Source organism: Odocoileus virginianus, chromosome 31, assembly GCF_023699985.2.
Source record: "Odocoileus virginianus isolate 20LAN1187 ecotype Illinois chromosome 31, Ovbor_1.2, whole genome shotgun sequence".
NCBI classification, from domain to species: Eukaryota; Metazoa; Chordata; class Mammalia; order Artiodactyla; family Cervidae; genus Odocoileus; species Odocoileus virginianus.
Window position 1 is genome coordinate 39972870 of NC_069704.1, and position 15980 is coordinate 39988849.

The 15980-nt window shown below is 47.0% G+C and overlaps 1 protein-coding gene across 1 annotated transcript in view; it reads left to right on the forward strand.

Annotated features, from left to right (window-relative positions):
• The first annotated feature begins 755 nt into the window (after positions 1–755).
• The window catches only part of LOXL2 (lysyl oxidase like 2), a 111297-nt gene continuing 96072 nt past the window's right edge, over positions 756–15980 (forward strand). The window contains exon 1 of the mRNA XM_070459652.1: positions 756–978. The gene's annotated coding sequence lies outside the window, so the exon portion shown is untranslated. The remainder of the gene's footprint in view (positions 979–15980) is intronic.

Genomic DNA, 15980 nt, shown 5'->3' on the forward strand with positions numbered 1-15980 from the left:
AGCAGCTACCTCCTGCCCCCGGCCAAATCTGGCTCTTGCATAGGAAGCCCCAGGGAATCCCCTCAGGGCTCCCCGAGCCCACATGACCCCCTCCCTTTGTCTTCAGTGTGAGCCTCGAGCCAGGCAAGGAATGTCCTGCGCCATAGACATCCTTAGCTGCGTCGGGTTCAGGCTGCTGATCGCATTGCTAAGGGCCCTGCACTGTGGGGAGGGACCTTAACGATAACTGAATCCAAAGCCTTTAATTTACAAAAGAGAGAAGGGATTCTCAGAGGTGAGAGACGATCTGCCGGAAGAAAGGCGGCTGTGCGTAGTCACCTCCAGAAACTGCTTTGCCCATCAGGAAAACCCCCGGAGAGGTAGATGACTGTTTCTGAACTCTTTCAATCAGCAGTTTTCATTGAGCATCTATTAGGTACCAGGCAGCGCTAGGCTCTCTGCCTGCGGGGAGGGATTAGGCGCGGGCTCTACTGGGGATGGATGAAGACACCGAAGAGTTAAATTCCGGGAGTTCCGCGTGGGGCGGGGGCGGCAGGGGGGAGTGCAGAGGAGTCTCCCAGAGGAGAAGGCGGCTCCCCAGCTTCTCAGGCTCCGGAAACCTGGGCGAGAACAGTCTAGGAAGGGCTGCCCCGTTGGCGCGCAGCCTCCTCCGCACAGCCCCTCTGGCCCCGGGAGCGGTCGCTCTCGAATTACAACAAAGGGGCCGGAGGCCGGGCCTGCTGCGGCGGCCGCCTTCAGGGAAGGGGGTGGGTCCGGGGAGGGATCTGCCGTCCGACGCTGGTTAAAAGTGCCGGGAAAAGGGTTCAGGAGCCACTCCAGCCCACGGCTTCCTAAACTTGGGAGTTCACTTTCTTCAACCACCGGAGAAGTCGTCGGCTCGCCCTCCGCTCGGGAAAGGGGCTCCGCGGCGACGGGCGCAGAGAGGAGACCCCAGTGGAGAGCCGGGCCCAGCCAAGCAGTGCGCACCACTTCTGCCAAGTAAGAGCGCTGCCTCCTGAGTCGCCCCCGCCCCAGGGCGGTTCGCGCGGAAGCGGAGGTCTGGGTGGGGTCTTCAGGATCCGCTCCCCACGCGCCGCCTCTGAGCAGTGCATGGGGCTCCCGGGACCACGAGGCGGGCACACAGAAGAGAAAGCTTGTAGCTCGGAGATGCGAGGACTCGCAGGCTAACGGGACCCACCCAGTCCCACCTCGCCTGAACCCGGTTAGCCCACGCAGCAGGCGCGCCCCCGGGAGCTGGCCGCTAGGTCCGTGGCTCGCCAGGGGGGCCTGCAACCAGGCAGGACAGAGCCAGTCGAGACCCGGTGCGGGCTAGGTGCCTAGGAGGGCGCAGCGTAGGGCCACGGACACTGAGGGCTGCGCTGGTGCCTGGAATTCTGGCTTTTGAGGATGTGGAGCGCGCGGGGGGCTGGGGGCGCACTGGGGCGTCCCCTGAGCTGTGGCTTTGGGCATGTGGAAAACACTGGGTTGGGATGGGGGTGTGCGAAGGTCCGGGGCTAGGGCGCAGCCGGAGAGCCCTAGCGTCAAATGCCTGGAGTTGGTTTTCTCGTCAGCGGGCCAGAAAGGCTAGGCTGAGCGCTGGAGTGCGCGCTGAGTGCTTTGGGCAGAGAGGTCCGCTCCGCGCCCCAGGTAGCCATTCCTGGCCTGTCTGGGTACCAGGAAACCCCTCCCGCCGTTATCGCACGGAGGTCTGGAGCAGGAAAGCGCCAGCACAGACGAGTCCATGGATGGTACACGCAGGATCGCCTTGGGGCTAATTCTGGTTTTATGCTGAAACTCCATCCGTCTTCAGTGCCCGCAACTTACATGCAGGCGCTTTGCACAGCTTCCTCCCCGCTACTCCCCCAACTCTCCACCCCCACCCGCCCCCCGCGCTCTCCCGACCCGACCCGCCAACCCCACATCTGGAGCGCTCTGGAGTAGCTGCCTGCAAGAGCAGTCGCTGTAAATCAGCGCCGGGATAGATGATTGGAAAAAACGGAGGAATTCCTTCCTCCTAGTCGTCTCTCACCGGCCCCAGGAAAGACCACCGAAACGCAGCGGGGGTGGGGTGAGGGGAGGCGGCGGAACACCACCCGGGAGGGGACTGAACTTCTCCAGGCTAGGAAGCCTCGAGTCCGGATGAGAAGAGAGGTAAGAATCAAGTCAGGAACACGCCCCACGTTAATTTCTTCCACCGAAATCTTGGAACTGCGGAGATCTTCAAATCGGTCCAGTGGCTTCTTTTCTGTTCAAGAGAAAAGTGCTGAAGCTCAAGGCTACACACTGGGTTAGTGGGTGTGGAGACTTGAATCCAAACCCCCCACTCCAGGCTCCTCGCCTACCTCACGGCTAGCCGGTCTGTCCCGGACCCTGAAAGACCATTTGTCACCCTTGGTGGAGTTACTTGGTTATTTATGGTGCATTATGTACTCTATGGTCAGGGCTGGGGCTTAGGACGGAGACGAAGTGCTCGCTTCCCTGGGCAGCTTCCAGATGAACGACGGACTCCCGGGATTCTTCCTTCGCTAAGTTGTTCCTTTCCCTCTGTCTTTTATTCTGTTCCCCTTCCTGGTGCCTAAATCCATCTCTGGGCTGGCCATCAAATCCACGGTAAATTGGGCTTCCCCGGTGGCTCAGCGGTAAAGAATTTTCCTGCAATGCAGGAGTGGCAGAAGTGAGTTTGATCCCTCGGTTGGGACGATCCCCTGGAGGAGGCATGGCAACCCACTCCAGTGCTCTTGCCTGGCGAATCCCACGGTGCGTGTGTGCGCATGTGCGCCAGCATTTCTCTGTCTCTGATTTTGTATTAAAAAACTGATTTGGTCCAAGGCCGTTTGGTCGTTAAGCGGCAGAGTTGAATAGGAAACTTAGGTCTGAAGAGGAAGCATCCCCTTGATGTTACAGTCGGCTGACAAGGTGCGTGGCAGATGGGAAATTATGTGGAAATGTTTTCGTATGTCTCCTTTACTGCCGGTCTCTTCACCTGGCCTCTCCAGGCCTTCTCCTAAGGTTTGCCCTCTGACAGCTGTATGACAGTGTACAGGCGCCTTGTACATGAGACAGATTTTCTGTGCTTTGGGAGGTGACCATTAGTGAAGCTGTCTAGTATCCTAGAAAATTCTACACTGTTTATTTAAAAATCATGTTTTTATTCTGAAAAATTCCAAACATAGACAATAATAGGGAAAAGGCCCCCATATACTTCCCACTCAGCTTCGACAGTTATCCACATTTTGCCATACTTACTTGTCTATCCCTTTCAAATTTCTATTTCACAGAAGTATTTTTTAAACATGTGTTTTTATTTGTTTGGCTGCGCCAGGTCTTAGTTGCAGCGTAGATCTTTATTGGGGCTTCTCAAGTGGCCTTAGTGGTAAAGAACCTGCCTGCCAATGCAGGCGATGTAAGAGACATGGGTCAATTCCTGGGTCAGGAAGATCCCCTTGAGGAGGACACAGCAGTCCTCTCCAGTACTCTTGCCTGGAGAATCCCATGGACAGAGGAGCCTGGCAGGCCACAGTCCATGGGGTCACAAATAGACATGACTGAAGCAACTTAACACGTGCTCCTGAACGCATAATTGAGGCATGTAGGATCTAATTCCCTGACCAGGGACCGAACCCAGGCCCCCTACTTTGGGAGCATGGAGTCTTAGCCACTGGACTTCCAGGAAAGTCCACAGTGGAAGTGTTTTAAGGCAAATCTCAGACATACAATCCTTTCATCCCTATGCAGTTCAGTGTGACCTCTAAAAACATTAAGTAACCAAGATAGCTAAGAGTAATTCTTTGGTATCATCTAACACCCAGTCCATGTTCAATTTTTCCCCTAATTTCCACCCAAATGTCTTTTTTACAGTTGATCTATGTTCTGTTGATATATATGATTTTTGTTCAAATTTTATATTATTCCTTTCAAACCACTTTTCTACCTCCTGTGTTATTTGATTCACACAACTTCCCACTGAAGAGCGAGGTGGGTTTTGTTGAATTCATTTTACAGTTGAGGGAGCTGGTCAGCAGAGAAGCGGTCCCGATGGCACAGCTGGTAACTGGCAGAGCCCAGACCTGACCCAGCGTCCTCCTTCCGGGGCAGCGGTGGTTCTGTTTCTCTGCGCTGTTCTCTGACTCATTCATCCTGGCTTTCGCTTCATCCTGGGTTTATCACTTCCTATTCACCTGGTATCAGAAACCCCAGTGTAAATATTTAGTAGTTGGCCATTTGGTGCTGGAGATAAATCAGCGGCAAAATCAGGAAGCTTGGGCTTATTTTCCAGCCTATGGGAAAGCAACTCACCTCTGGAGAACTCAGGGTGGCCCCCTCTGAATTAAGAGCCATCATCCTTCCCCTTCTCAGGCTCCTAGTTCTGAAAGTAGGATGAGTGAAATGACTGGAGCCGAAATTCCTGGAAGAGGTAAACAGCCCACGAAGAAATTTCATTGAGAACAATTACCCCTCACTCTTCTTTGCCCAAGTATTTTGGCTGCTGGCGTCTTTAGCTGGAGATGGCTAAATTCTATGGCAACAAAGAGGCTCCCCTCTGAAGTTCTTCATTTATGGACAACTTTGTTGATTCTGCCATTGTCTGATGAGGCTAGAAGACACCAGAACTTTCTACTTTTAGCATTTTCACTACTTGTGTTTATTTGCTTTGGAAAGGAGTAATAACGAAGTCATTTTTACATCTTATTAATGAGATTCATGAGTTGTAATTCTCCCTCCTTGGCTGGCTGTGGGGGAAAATGGAATCTCTTATTTCTTGATGCCTGGATTTTCTGCTGTCATATTCTTTGCCCTGAAATAGACATCAAATGAATAGACCTTCCACAATACAGCCCATTAGGGACCGAGAAACTGGTTGCTCCAGTCCTGTTATTCAACATAGGAACTCCAAAGGGACAGAGCATTACCTTTTAACCATGCTGTCTTCTGGCAGCTAACAGACTGTCTCTGTAGGGACAGTAAAATTTCTAGGTGATTCCTTGTCAGCAGCTGCTGTAGCTTTCTTCCTTTTACAGTTTTGGGAGCTTTAGGAGGTACAGATGTCCTCTCCTGGGGCTGCTTGACTTTAGGAGGACAGCTTGTAATGACTGTCATTCATCTCCCTCTGGAGAAGGGCATTATGATCAGTCTGCCTAGGAGTGTCACACAGACCCATCTGGACCCCCGGGGTCCTGAGGCCTTGGATGAAGTAGCTGCACCCTGTCCTGCTCCAGACCCAGAGAGCCAGCAAGACTAACGATCATGAGCCAGCAAAGGGAGAGCCAAGTGGATCCCAGAGCCACAGATCCGCAGCAATGCCCTGCTCATCTTCTGCGTCTCTGCCCTGTCTCAGTTGAAGTGAGTCTTCAGATCTTCTCATCCCGGTCATTTCAGCTGTCCTTTTGCAGGAGGTGCGTGTGATGGGCAGGGAGCACAGTCCAGCCAGCTGTGCTGGCCAGTCTTCCCCAGCCACCTGTATCAGAGACATCTTCAGGCATCAGAACCAGACTCAGAACAGGTACTTGTTCCAGGGTGATAAAGCATCATGGTGACAGTTTGGATACGATGTCTGTCTGAGATGGATGGATAAAGAAGTGGCACATATGCACAATGGAATATTACATACCCATAAAAAGGAATGAAAATTTCCTTTAAAAAGGAACTTTTTACCCATAAAAGTCTGTTAATTCTAGTGAGCTGAATGAACCTAGAACCTGTGACGTAGAGTGAAGTAAGGCAGGAATCACACCTATGAATACACCTCTATTGTATATATTAGGGCTTCCCAAGTGGCGCTAGTGATAAAGAGCCTGCTTGTCAATGCTCAAGATACAAGAGACACAGATTCAATCCCTGGGTTGGGAAGATCCCCTAGAGAAGGTAATGGCAATGCATTCCATTATTCTGACCTGGAGTATCCCATGGACAGAGGAGCCTGGTGGGCTAGAGTCCATAGGGTCACAAAGAGCTGGACGTGACTAAAGCAACTTGGCACTCATGCTTTGTATATTAATGCATTAACATACCAGAGGTTCCTTGCATAGGACCCAGACTCCAGCTGTAGCCACCACATAGATTTATGTGAGAAAAATAACATGAATGAAGTCTGTTTAACAAAAAAAAAGTCTGTCCAGAGTTTTAAAAACTCTTTATCACTTTTCTTGACAAAAACAATATACCCAGATAAGTGTGTACAGCAAATAAGGGTGTAGAGAATGAACTCGGCGGAGGTGAGGACGTAATTAGGATTACAGTTAATAAGTTCTCCTTGCCCAAGGCTTTTTCATCCGTTCACTTGAAACACCTTTAATATCATATTATAATGTCTTCCCTGGTGATTCAGTCAATAAAGAATATGCCTGCAATGCAGGAGACCTGGGTTCGATCCCCAGGTTGGGAAGATCCTCTGATGAAGGAAATGGCAACCCACTCAAGTATTCTTGCCTGGGAAATGCCATGGACAGAGGAACCTGGTGGGCTCTGGAGTGGAGCCCATGGAGTCCATGGAGTGGAAAAGAGTCGGACAAGACTTAGCAACTAAACCACCATTAGGTTATATGATGATGCATTTTCTTTTTAGTTTTTTCCTGTTGGAATCTGTCAGACAAGCAGACACAGCTGGCCTGGGGCTGCCCCGTGTCAGGGGCTCCCAGACGTCTTCCTTGACGCATTGCCAACGCAATGCTGAGGGCATCTTCTGAGAAAATACTGCCACTTGCCTATAAAGCCTGTGCTTTATGAGAAGATAACTTCTGTTGATGACTTGCAAACAGCTCACTTTTGCTCAGACAGTTTCTTTATACTGTCTTCTTGAACTTGGATCCATGAACTTCCCCCATCCCCAGCTCTGTCCCCGAACATGCATGTCCTGGGATAAACACAGCACAGCTTTCCAGATGCCTGCATGACTCACGACCTAGTGAGAAAGATGTTTCTCTAAATATAAAGATGTTTCAGCTCTTCTGAAACAAACACAAATATAAATTTGAGTAAAGTACCTTTTAAAAGTACCTCTTACAGAAGAATAGCGAATGTAAGTGACATGGCACCAAGCCGAAGTATACAAATGGCTGAGCATTCGTTTTCATTTTTATTCTGGTGAAATATACAAAACATAAAACTCACCATTGTGACCATTTTTAAGTGTACCTTTCAGTGGTATTGCATACATTCACATTGTTGTACAACCATCACCACCATCTGTTCCAGAATTTTTTCATCTTTCAAAAATGAAACTGTATGCATTAAACACTGACTCCCTCCTTCTCTCATCACCCTGGCAAGCACCATTCTACTTTCTGTCTCTATGATTTTAATTACTCTTTGTTGTTGTAGTTCGATAAGTCGATAAGTCGTGTCCAACTCTTTGCCACTCCATGGACTGCAGCATGCTAGGCTCCTCTGTCCTTCACTGTCTCTTGGAGTCTGTGCAAATTCATGTCCATCGGATTAATTAATTAATTACTCTAAACACCTCATATAAATGGAATCATACTGTTTGTCTTTTTGTGACTTGCTTATTTCACTTAACACAGCTGTGGTCCCCAACCTTTTTGGCACAAGGGACCAGTTTCATGGAAGACCATTTTTCCCATGGCCCAGTGGAGGAGAGGGATGGTTTTGGGGTGACTCAAGCACATTATACTAAGCACATTACATTTATTGGGCAATTTATTTCATTATTATTACCTTGTGATACATAATGAAATCATTATACAACTCCCCATAATGTGGAATCAGTGGGAGCCCTGAGCTAGTTTTCCTGCTACCGGATGGTCCTGCCTGGGGTGATGGGAAACGGTGGGAGCCACTCCCCAGCAGCGCCTGTGTCACCACTTCAGCTCCACCTCAGATCATCAGACATTAGCTTCTTGTAAGGAGCTGTTAGCCTAGACCCCTCGCATGCTCAGTTCACACTAGGATGCAGGCTCCTGTGAGAATCTAGTGGCGCCACCTATCCGACAGCAGGCGGAGCTCAGGTGGTAACGTGAGCAGTGGGAGCGGCTGTAAGTGCAGGTGAAGCTTTGCTTGCTCCTCCACTACTCATCTCCAGCTCTGGCCCGGAGAGCAGGGGTGAGGGGGTTGGGATGGTGGACCCCTTACTTAACTTATTGTCTTCAACTTTTGTCTGTGTTGTAACATGTGCCCGAATTTCCTTGCTCGTTAAGACTGAATGAAAGTCCATTGTGCGTATGTGCTACATTGGGTTTATCCAGTCACTTGTCCGCTTGGGTGGCTTCCACTTTTGGTTATTGCGAATATGCTGCTATAGGAGTTTCCCAGGTGTGCTAGTGGTAAAGAACTGCCAGTGGAGGAGACGTGAGAGATGTGGGTTCGATCCCTGGGTCAGGAAGATCCCCTGGAGGAAAGCATGGCAACCCACTCCAGTATTCTTGCCTGAAGAATCCTATGGACAGAGAAGCCTGGTAGGCTACAGTCCATAGGGGCGTCAAAACTTGGACCCAACTGAAGTGATACATGCATGCATGCTAATACATGCATGCTGCTATGACTGTAGGTGTACAAATACCTGTCCTGGATGAATTTTACAAGATGAACATACCCTTGTAATGACCATCTAGATCAAGAATAGGACATTAGCCAGAGTGTATGGATTTAAAGATAAAGTAGGAGATTTCAATACATTTATGCCACATTTTGGTCTACCATGAGACTGTTAAGAAGAGATGTTTGAAACACAGTTTATAATCTGAGAGGCAGCAAGATTAGTTGTGAGATTTAAGCAACTTCTTTCCTTTAAATGTCTGCAGAAGATGATACAACATATTTGGGGTTTGCAGTTACAGCTGTATTAGGGCATCACCAGCAAACATCATTCTTCCAGGCTCTCTCTGGGCCACGGGGGTTTGCATTCACCTGGAAAACTCATGGGGCTTCCCTGGTGGCTCAGGCAGTAAAGAGTCTGCCTGCAGTGCAAGAGACCTGGGTTCGATCCCTGGGGTGTGAAGCTCCTGTAAGGAAGGGAATGGCAACACACTCCAGTATTCTTCTGGGGCTTCTCTGGTGGCTCGCAGAGTAAAGAATCTGCCTGCAATGTGGCAATGTGCTGTGGTTAGTCGCTCAGTCCGACTCTTGGCAACCCCATGGGGCTGTAGTTCACCAGGCTCCTCTGTCCATAGGATTCTCCAGGCAAGAATACTGGAGTGGGTTGCCAGTTCCTTCTCCAGCAATGTGGCAGACCCAGTTTCAATTCCTGGGTCGGGATGATCCCCTGGAGAAGGAACTGGCAGCACACTCCAGTACTCTTGCCTGGAGAATCCCATGGACAGAGGAACTTGTGGGCTACTGTCCACGGGGTCACAAAGAGCTGGACATGACCGAGAACTGCTTTTTTGTCACCTTCTGTTAGATCATGAGTTTTAAGCCTTGAGTGAAAAAAGTTCTCAAGTGAAAAATTCCTGCCTTCCTTCCTCCTTCCATTCCCACCTGGTTCTTTCTATATTTCTGGCTGTGCTAGATCTTCTCTGCAGTGCACAGGCTTCTCTAGTTGTGGCACTCAAGCTTTGTTACCCCGAGGATGTGGGATCTTAGTTCCTCGACCAGGGATCGAATCCTCATCCCCTGTGTTGGAAGACAGATTCTTTACCCCTGGACCACCAGGGAAGTCTCTGGTCCCCTCTGTTATTAACTAAAATGATTTATGAGTAACATCCTAGTTGCCAGAGACTCTGCCAGTCTCTGTAAGAGACAAATATGAGTAAGACATGATATTCGACATGTGCACTTAAAAATAAGTCATCAGTCAAGAATGATATGCTGAAGCCTGGCAGCTGACTCTGTGTGCTCACGTGGTGCCGACAGCAGCCTCAGAGCAGAGCCAGAGAAAGTGTGGAGCTTGGGCTTGTTGCATCTCACAAAGGGGGTAAGATTACCTGTCAGATGATCTGGAATTGCTCTAGCATGCCCAGAACCAAAGTGTAGGAATAATTTGAAGAGCAAACTTTTGAGCGGCCTTGAATTCAGGCCTTGAATGTCTGAGAGCACTCTGCTAACCTTGAGGTTTAGGGACCATTTTAATGATTTAAAAAGAAAAACAAAAATTCGAACATCAGTGAACCCCATGAGGTCTCTAATCCTTTCCAGTGGCACTGTTAATATTCTCAAATTGATGTCCTCCAGGCCCTCAAAGCCACACCCACCTCCCCACCCCACTATCAACCCCCTATATAATCTGTTACCCCATCATCATGATGTTGCAGCATGATGGTGCCCTGTGCGTGCATACTAAGTCGCTTCAGTTGTGTCTGACTCTGCGACCCTATGGACCATAGCCCGCCAGGCTCCTGTGTCCATGGGATTCTCTTGGCAAGAATGTTGGGTTGCCATGCCTGCCTCTAGGGGACCTTCCCCATCCAGGGATCAAACCCTCATCTCTTAGGTCTCCTGCATTGGCAGGGGGGCTCTTTACCACTAGCTCTCCCTGGGAAGCCCCTAGCTTCTTCTTTGCCTGGAGCGTTGCTAGTTTCCCAACTGGCCTCCTTTCCCTTGCTGTTAACCCATGGGAAGTCATTCTTTATGCACTAGGCACAGTGATCTTTCTAGAGCAGAGGTGGGTAAACTTTTTCTCTAAGAGTCAGATACCAGATATTTCAGACTTAACAGGTCCATTCGATCTTCGTCGCAACTGGTCAACTTGGCTGTTTTCATGGGAAAGCAGCCATAAACAACAAGAAATGAGAGCATGGCTGTGTTCCAAGACTTGTTTCCAAAAACGTCACAGATCTGGCCCATGCACTGTTGTTTGCTGACTCTGCTTTTAATCACAGATCTACCCTCCCTCACCCTCCTGCTTACATTTTGTTGGCTTCTGATCCCCCAAAGGAAAACTCAGCTTGTTGGTATGACATGCAAGTTTCCTCATGGTCCTCTGCTTGCTTCTCCAAGCTCACCTCTTCCACATCCCCTCACCCTACCCACTATCCCAGCCGTTCCACTTTTTATCTTGCAATTCTGAGCCCCACTCGGCTCTCAGAACCCCATGTGTTATTTCACACCTGTCTGGAATGGTCTCCCTTCCCCACCATCAACCTGTCAAACTCCCTCTTCCCTTCAAAACCTGCCTGGATGTCAGCTGTCAAAGTCTTTGCCCGTTCCTCATCTCCAACTGTAATCACTGTCTTTTCAGTTCTATTTCTGTGTTTGCTTCTCTAAATACACTGTGAACTCCTTGAAAACAGAGCCCACGTCAAGATTCATCCTTGAAACCCAGTGTCTAATACAATGCCTGCCAGGTAACAGATGCTTGGTAAATAGATATTACTAAACTGAAGTGTCAGTTAAGTAGGTTCCTTTTTAGAAAGTTTATTTGAAATATAATCCACATGCTATAAATTTTACCCTTTTAAAGTGGTCAAGTCAATGGAGTTTGGCATATTCACAGATACATGCAACCATCACAAAGAGAAAACTGTATGTATTAGCCATCTCCTCTTCCTCCCATCCCCTTACACCCACCCCTGAATAGCCAGTAATCTACTTTCTCTCTATTACCAGTTCTGGATATTTCATATAAAGGGTTCATATAATATATGGTATTGTCTAGCTTCTTTTAGTTCATATGATGTTTTGAAGCTTCATCCATGTAATGGCATGTAGCCATACTTCTTTCCTTTTTCTGACCCAATAACATTCCACTGTGAGAATACACCCCCATTTTGTTTATCCATTCACTATTGATGGACATTTGCATAGTTTCCACCTTTTGGTAATAATGAATAGCACTGTTTTAAATATTTGTGTGCAAATTTCTGTGTTAACATCTGTTTTCAATTCTCTTGGGTATATAAGTAGGAGTGGAATTGCTGGGTCATATGGTAATACTTTGTTAAACTTTCTAAGGAATTGTCAATCTATTTTTCTCAGTGGCTGCACCATTTTATATCCATACAGCAGTGAGGCTGCCGGTTTCTCCACATCTTCACCAACACCTACTTTTCTCCACTTAAAAAAAATTATATCTTTCTGGCTTACTTCGCTCTGTATAATGGGCTCCAGTTTCATCCATCTCATTAGAACTGATTCAAATGAATTCTTTTTAATGGCTGAGTAATATTCCATGGTGTATATGTACCACAGCTTCCTCATCCATTCGTCTGCTGATGGGCATCTGGGTTGCTTCCATGTCCTGGCTATTATAAACAGTGCTGCGATGAACATTGGGGTGCACATGTCTCTTTCAGATCTGGTTTCCTTGGTGTGTATGCCCAGAAGTGGGATTGCTGGGTCATATGGCAGTTCTATTTCCAGCTTTTTAAGGAATCTCCACACTGTTTTCCATAGTGGCTGTACTAATTTGCATTCCCACCAACAGTGTAAGAGGGTTCCCTTTTCTCCACACCCTCTCCAGCATTTATTGCTTGTAGACTTTTGGATAGCAGCCATCCTGACTGGCGTATAATGGTACCTCATTGTGGTTTTGATTTGCATTTCTCTGATAATGAGTGATGTTGAGCATCTTTTCATGTGTTTGTTAGCCATCTGTATGTCTTCCTTGGAGAAATGTCTGTTGAGTTCTCTGGCCCATTTTTTATTTATTTATTTTTTTTAAAGGTTAGATTTTATTTTATTACCCAGATTCTAGTTTTATTTCCTAGGAATTTTTTTTTTCTTCCATTTATTTTTATTTGTTGAAGGCTAATTACTTTACAACATTGCAGTGGTTTTTGTCATACATTGAAATGAATTAGCCATGGATTTACATGTATTTCCCATCCCGGTCCCTCCTCCCACCTCCCTCTCCACCCCATCCCTCTGGGTCTTCCCAGTGCACCAGGCCTGAGCACTTGTCTCATGTATCCAACCTGGGCTGGTGATCTGTTTCACCCTAGATATACATGTTTCGATGCTGTTCTCTTGAAACATCCCGCCCTCGCCTTCTCCCACAGAGTCCACAAGTCTGTTCTATACATCTGAGTCTCTTTTTCTTTTTTTGCATATAAGGTTATCGTTACCATCTTTCTAAATTCCATATATATGTGTTAGTATACTGTAATGGTCTTTATCTTTCTGGCTTACTTCCCTCTGTATAATGGGTTCCAGTTTCACCCATCTCATTAGAACTGATTCAAATGAATTCTTTTTAATGGCTGAGTAATATTCCATGGTGTATATGTACCACAGCTTCCTCATCCATTCGTCTGCTGATGGGCATCTAGGTTGCTTCCATGACCTGGCTATTATAAACAGTGCTGCGATGAACATTGGGGTGCAACGTGTCTCTTTCAGATCTGGTTTCCTCAGTGTGTATGCCTAGAAGTGGTATTGCTGGGTCATATGGCAGATCTATTTCCAGCTTTTTAAGGAATCTCCACACTGTTTTCCATAGTGGCTGTACTAATTTGCATTCCCACCAACAGTGTAAGAGGGTTCCCTTTTCTCCACACCCTCTCCAGCATTTATTGCTTGTAGACTTTTGGATAGCAGCCATCCTGACTGGTGTATAATGGTACCTCATTGTGGTTTTGATTTGCATTTCTCTGATAATGAGTGATGTTGAGCATCTTTTCATGTGTTTGTTAGCCATCTGTATGTCTTCCTTGGAGAAATGTCTGTTGAGTTCTCTGGCCCATTTTTTAATTGGGTCATTTATTTTTCTGGAGTTGAGCTGGAGGAGTTGCTTGTATATTTTTGAGATTAATCCTTTGTCTGTTGCTTCGTTTGCTATTATTTTCTCCCAATCTGAGGGCTGTCTGTTCACCTTGCTTATAGTTTCCTTTGTTGTGCAAAAGCTTTTAAGTTTCATTAGGTCCCATTTGTTTATTTTTGCTTTTATTTCTGAAATTCTGGGATGTGGGTCATAGAAGATCCTGCTGTGATTTATGTTGGAGAGTGTTTTGCCTATGTTCTCCTCTAGGAGTTTGATAGTTTCTGGTCTTACATTTAGATCTTTAATCCATTTTGAGTTTATTTTTGTGTATGGTGTTAGGAAGTGTTCTAGTTTCATTCTTTTACAGGTGGTTGACCAGTTTTCCCAGCACCACTTGTTAAAGAGGTTATCTTTTTTCCATTGTATATCCTTGCCTCCTTTGTCGAAGATAAGGTGACCATAGGTTTGTGGATTTATCTCTGGGCTTTCTATTCTGTTCCATTGATCTATATTTCTGTCTTACAGTATACTAACACATATATATGGACTTTAGAAAGATGGTAACGATAACCCTATATGCAAAACAGAAAAGGAGACTCAGATGTATAAAACAGACTTGTGGACTCTGGGAGAAGGCGAGGGTGGGATGTTTCAAGAGAACAGCATTGAAACATGTATATTATCTAGGGTGAAACAGATAACCAGCCCAGGTTGGATACATGAGACAAGTGCTCGGGCCTGGTGCACTGGGAAGACCCAGAGGGATCGGGTGGAGAGGGAGGTGGGAGGGGGGACTGGGATGGGGAATACATGTAAATCCATGGCTAATTCATTTCAATGTATAACAAAAACTACTGTAATGATGTAATGTAATTAGCCTCCAACTAATAAAAATAAACGGAAAAAAAAATAAATAGAAACACCTCAGAGAGATCACCTATTGAGCTAGTATTAAGTTATTAGCATATTGCAGGATTTAATGTATCTGGTTGCAGTCCAACTTGAAAAAAAAAAAAAATTATAGCCGTCCTAGTGGGTGTGAAGTGGTACTACATTGAGGTTTTTGTTTGCATTTCCCTAATGACTAATGATATTGAGCATCTTTCCATGTGCTTGTTGGTTATTTGTATGTCTCTTCAGGGAAATGCCTAGTCAAGTCCTGGGTCCATTTTTAAATCAGATTGCTTGTCTTTTTGTTATTGAATTTTAAGAGTTTTTATATATCCTGGATACTAGATCTTTCTCAGATACATGATTTACAAACATTTTCTTATTCGTGGATTGTCTTTTCACTTTGTTGATATTTCTTTTTCTCAATTCACATCACATTTACTCAGTATTTATTCTGTGCTGGACATGGAGGACCTGGGGATGCATCTACCCTCCAAGGGGTTCACAGTCTTAGGAGGGAAACAGATATGTAAACAGTACAATAAATAATCGATTAGTACACCCTTTTTTCTGGCCTTCCCAGGTGTCACTAGTGGTAAAGAACCTGCCTGCCAATACAGGGGACATAAAAGATGCGGGTTTGATCCCTGGGTCGGGAAGATCCCCTGGAGGAGGGCAGAGCAAACCAATATAGTATTCTTATCTGGAGAATCCCATGGACAGAGGAGACTAGAGGGCTGTGGTCCATAGGGTTGCAAAGAAATGTGACTCAGCACACACGCACACCCTTTTTTCTACCCCCACTGCTGCTGCTCTGGTTCATGAAGCACCACGATAGTGTCTTTTAAAAAATATTCGTGTATTTATTTACGGCTGTGCTGGGTCTTTGTTGTGGCATACAGACTCCTCTGTGCTGCGTGTGGGTTTTTCCAGTTGCGCCGAGTGTGGCTCCTCTCTAGTTGTAGTGCACAGGCTTCTCATCGCAGCGGCTTCTCCGGGTGCAGAGCAGAGGGTGCGTGGGCTTCGGTAGTTGTGGCGCAGGGGCTTAGTTGCCCCACCGCCTATGGGATCTCAGTCCCCGGACCAGGGATTGGCAGGTAAATTCTTAACTGGACCACCAGGAAAGTCCCCTTGATAGTGCCTTTTGATGCACCAACATTAGTAACTGATCAGTTCTAAAAGTACAGCCTCGTGCAGTAAGATCAAGAACTTGTAGCTCTGTGTAAGCACTCTGGGGATGTCAGTTTCTTGACACAGTGCCAGCTGGCGCCGTGAGCTGAGCCTGGCCGGTTTTGGTGAGGTGGCAGTTGGTACCTGCTGCTATTACTCACTGGACTTCTGGAAGGGAGCCAGTGTTTCTATGGACAGGAGGATCCCAGATTATGGGCTCTTAGCAAACTGAGGACAGCACTCCTGCGCCCTCCCCTGAGCCACCAGACATTTCTAGACAGGACAAAGATGTGGCCCTGCCTCTATGCCAGCTGCTTCTCTGTCCATGGGCTTCTCCAGGCAAGAATACTGG